Source organism: Bidens hawaiensis, unplaced genomic scaffold (assembly GCF_021521415.1).
Source record: "Bidens hawaiensis isolate Kalapana, Puna unplaced genomic scaffold, B.hawaiensis_p1.1 tig00025414_1, whole genome shotgun sequence".
Lineage (NCBI taxonomy): Eukaryota > Viridiplantae > Streptophyta > Magnoliopsida > Asterales > Asteraceae > Bidens > Bidens hawaiensis.
Genome location: NW_027494065.1, coordinates 76,629 through 82,235, shown reverse-complemented (window position 1 = coordinate 82,235; position 5,607 = coordinate 76,629).

Here is a 5,607-nt window from a genome sequence, read left to right as displayed (position 1 = left end):
ACAACTTGCAATGATGTCGTACGATGAGTTTCACACGTGAACAAACTTGAGGTTATAAGTATTTGAGGATATGATTACATGAAATGTGATAACATGAGAATGAGGTGAGTTTCTTTGGAGTGATGCATACGTGCATCAATATAAATAAAATGGTATTGATTAACAACCAAAACAATCGATGAAATGTGATAAAACGTGAATACGATCACTATTGTGAAACCATTTATATAATCGTCATTATAATAACGGTTTCTAATAGCGCCAAAACTTGTAGACAGCCACACATAGGCCATTAATAGATTAGATGAAATGATATAGAATAACGTATAGGATCGTGTTTGCATAAATGCTCAAATATAAATAACATAGTCATGAATATCAAAACACAAAATGAAATCTCATGTTCAAAATATGTCATCGAAACATTCTCATCAAATGAAGAAAATCGCAATAACATCGAGACTCGAATAAATGACGAAATAGGTAAATCGCGTTTTATATGTTCATTGGAAATATAAGAATAACATCGAAAATGAAATCTCAAGTAAAGTCGTTTTATTGTTTCCAAGAAAATGAATATAATAATATCAATATATCGCGGTAACGCGTAGCTAGAGAAACGATTAAATCATTACCAAATGTGAATCTTGTAAACCAAGTTGTTTAAGGAATTTGTATACAATAAGCGGTTGTAATGAAAAATATTTATTAAATGATGCTTGCGATAATGAGAGGTAATAGTTTGCGTAAATCGTTGTTGAACAAAAATTTGTGTTACAATATAAAATATTTATAAACGCGTCCCAAAAGATTTGCAACGCCATGGTCATTTAGTTTATGCAAAATGATGAAAGTTGTAATTTGTTATTGAATAAAACCTACATTCAACATTTAGAATGAAACCTCGTATTTATAAAGTTATTAAAAGATTTATCACCTTAGGTGACAATATTTAAAGCCTTGAAATTATACATATAATCGTTTAATAAATTTCTTTGAAAACAAATCCTCATAATCAAATTTTTGTCTTGACAATATCTATTTTTCAAAGGTGATTTATAAAATGTGAGTATAATAATACGTAAATCATCCATTTTTTTTGTAAAAGTTTATAATTTAAAAGCGATTATTTGAATACATGAGGTTGTTATAAATACACTAGTTGTATGTAGGTATACATATATATATATATATATATATATATATATATATATATAAGAATTAAGGGTAAAACGAGCTTGTGTGTATATGGAGAGGTTTTAGGCTTCGAATGGTGAATGGTTTGGAAATTTGGTGAAGAGTGAGTATGTTTCGGTTGTCTTGCGTAGTTAGGTTTTCTTGAGTTGGATTGATAAGGTTTGTTGAGTTTAGGTCGTTTGAGTGGGTTAGGCTTGGATGATTTGTGTGAGTAGTGGCTGGATAATTTGATCTTGGCTAGCTTGGGTTAAGATTCGGTTTATTCATGTATTTTGTAAGGAGTGTTTGTCGGTGTATTTAAAATATTAGGATAGTAAGTTTGATAGGTTTTTGTGGCGTGGATGTGTCGATAGTTAGGGCATTTCGTTGGGTTGATTTTTGTATATCTTGGACTTGCATGGGGTTTGGGTAGGCGAAGATGTACTTTTGGATGTTTAAGTTTCGTTCATATTGAGGAAAAATTTGAATGCGCGGGAAAACTTTTGAAGTGTAAGGATGGTTTGATTTAAGGCGGTAGTTTGAGATGGGATACGGGTGTTTGGGAACTTGTGGTCGAGTATAGGGAGTTTTTTTTTTACTAGTAATAAATATTAATTTGAAAATATCATAATTTATAACTAATGTTTGAAGCATCCATGAAAACTTTAATAATTAAAGTTACGAGTTAATATATGTATAAATATATATATTATATAAATAGAATTTCTTGAGATCCGAGTGTGTGAATGGCACAAATTTTTATAAAGGTTAAAAAAAATTTATTTATTTATTGCTTATGAGGAAATTTAAAATACGTAAATTGAATGTTAAGATTTGTTATGAGGTTTCAATATTAAATGATGAATGTCGTCTTTGAAATATAAAGTTGCGAAATGAAATCCTTTTTTTTTACCAAGTTTGTTATTTAATATCGTGTAATGAAGAATATCATGGTAAGTTAAAATGACCGGCATTGTAAATCGAGAAATCACAAGTAAACGATTTTTTTTGTCTTTAAAATAAATTTTCTATGAGTTTTGCGTGAGGATTTCAAGAAAGTTACAAACTATAGGTTTGCGAATCTTTTTGAAAAATCAAAGCGAAACTACCATAAGAAATTTAAAACGAGTTGTATCATAAGATGCAAGTCTTATTGGTGAAAATTTATAATGAAGCAAAAATGCATAATGAAAGTTGTAGTAAAATAGATTTTTTGGTAATAAGAATTTTACCATGGGTATTATGTAATATAATTAAAACGTCGTGAAAAGTTTAAATAATTAATATTGTGAAAGGATCGTTCAAAATAAACGGAATAGTTATAAAAATGAAATTTTATACAATTTTTTTTTGTATAAGGACTTTAAAGACAATTTAAGGTTTATTCAATATGAAATTTACTTGAAAGTTTGAGGTGAAATTTATCTTAAAACCTTCTTGATATGATGAAATTTATATAATAAGATTTTTTGTTTTGTAAATAGTCTTAATGAAAATAAATGGCATATTAAAAATCATTATAAATAGATCAAACTATATATATACATATAGTTATTATTATTATAATTTTTTTAACTTATATCGAAGAGATTTTTTTTAATGAACGAAATTTGCAATAAAAATACTTGTGAAATCAAAATGAAAAAATTGGTGTAAAACTTTACCATATAAAATCAAGGTATAAAAGAATTATTAACAATAAAAAAATTACCTTTATAAATGAAGACTTGTGATAAGTATTTATAATAAAACAAAGGGAAAAATGGTTTAAATTCTGAAATATAATAATAATGTTTTAAGATTTAAAGGTGGGAAAAATCGCGCATGAACCACCATGACTTGATATTTCGACACTGAAAACCTTTTTACAAAACTACTATGTTGGAGTTAAATATGTGCACGTAATCACCGCGACTTTTTCATGTTTTAGACTCAAATAACAATGATAACATAATAAATCGAGATACAACGTCATGCCAAAACACTAGTCCACGAAATCACCGTAGTCCTATTGTTTTAACACCAAATATTAGGATGGCGAGCGGAACGCTCGCATTTCGACTACTTAAAGTGGTTATCTCATATGAGACAATCTTTAAGGAGATTTAAAACAACGGGATTCAAGTTAAGCTCGTGATCCATAAAACACAATAAAAACTAATGTTTTTGCGTTTTAACGTAAGGATACCTTGGAGTTCTATGAAAGTGTGTGTGTGCGTATATTTATGATTGATAAAATAAATAAGTATATAAATAAACAAGTGCATTGAACAATCAAGTAGGGTAAACACGTATAGGCAACACGTATAAGGACCCTAAAGTAAAGACTATACTAGGTCGTTACGTCTAACCGTCTATCCTATAGTCTTGTGGCTCTAATACCAATCTGTGACACCCCGACCAAAGGCAGCGGAACATGCCGGGGTGCAAAGTGATTGGACAAATACACAAGACACTATTTAAAGTGACAATATTTATTCAACTCATTTTATTTCAACAAATCAGTAATCAACACATATCGTTCACACGAACAAATTGAATACAAGTAACAATTATATTATTCGTTTTACTAATACCCTAATAGTCTTGGTAACGTTTTCATCAAGTCCTCGAGTCAACAAAAGTCAAACCGGTAACATTTCATAAAATAAAGTTTGTCAACACAAAGGTTGGTGAGCAATTCATAAGTTAGAGCATATAAGTATATAGTAATAAAGAGCCACAAAACTTGTATACAAACAATAAATAAAAGCTATAAATTTGGATAAAATAGTTATCGCTAACAAGTTAGCGACACCCAACTATAAGGGGTTGCCAAATAGTTTAGGATTTTATAGACAGTTGCTAAACACATTAGCACCACCTAGCTACAAGGGGTTGCCAAGTAGTCTAGGATTTAATAGTTATCGTTAATTGCATTACGTTAACGACACCTTGCCATGAGGGGTTGCCAAATGGTCTAGGATTTATAGTTCCACCATCCAAAAGCGATAAACACATAGGCAAATAAACATGTAAGCATAGAACACAAAATCAAGCAATTATTTAGGTAAAGTATACAATCACGTTTGTGGGTTTAAGATTCAAGTAAATAAAGCATTTAGTTTGATAGGTATGAAATGTCACCCCAAAACGAAAGATGGAAAAAGGGGTATGAAAGTACTCACCTCGATTGATGAACCGAGAAATAAATAGATAAATAAATGAAGCTCGAACGGTAAACTAACAGATCCGACTTGAAACGATAAACACCTTAGCTAAAATAAATAATGTAATATATATTAATGAACTTGAAACCAAAATGAAACTATATTGAAAGACATTGGACGAGAAGGTTCGGTTGTTAAATCGGATTATCGGTTAATTTGTTAATGGTTAGGGACTCGTACTTAAATGACAATTAAAATAAAATAATATTATTTTATTGAGCTTTTAAATAATTAATCAATATTAAATATAAGCAAGACGGGTTTAAAACAAGGGTTCGGTTTTTATAAAAAGAAAGAATTGATAATAAAGTTTATAATAATATTATTAATGATAATAATAATTCTAAAAATATATGACATATATATATGTACATATATTTATATAAGATAAAAATGTTAATAATAACAATAATTATTTTTAATAATACTAATATAGTATAATAATTATAACAATAATTATTATTAATAATACTAATAATGATAGTTAAAGAATAAAATCTTGGTATTAATTTTAAGGTGTTGTTGATAAAAGTAGTAACAATAATAAGTAATGTTGATAGTAAATAATGTTACCATACACGATTGTTGGTTCGATTTCTAAACGAGCTCACAAAATAACTATAATGATATTATTGCTAATAATTAATGATAATAATATGAAGATAATAATAATATGATCCTTAATAATATTAATAACAACTTTAATATTTATAATAATAATGATAGTAATAATAGTTTTGTTAAAAGATAATAGTAATAATAATAATAATCACAAAAATAATAATAATAATAATCTTTACGTATTATGTTAATACTAGTAGTAAGAATAAATTCATTAAGTATAACAAGAAACAATACCAAAAACCCATCTAGGATGACCCGAACCCGAGACCTCTAATTTAATAACTAGCGTACCAACCAAACCGAACCAAGATAACAATTTGTTAAACAACTCAAAGTTAACCCACAATTGTTAATTTACCTATTAGTTGTTTGCGAGTCGTCGGAGATGAAGAAACGGAGGGTCGCCGGAGCGGCGGCCGGACAAAACGGTACAGAGAGAGAGACGAGGTGGAGAGAGAGAGGGAGAGAGACGAGGAGAGATAGAGAGAAGGAGATAGACGAGAGAGAGTGAGAGATGCAGTGGTACACCGGTGGCCGGTTTTCCGGTCACCGGAAAAACGCGCAGTGAGGGGAGAGGGGCTACGGGCTGTCGGAAGCC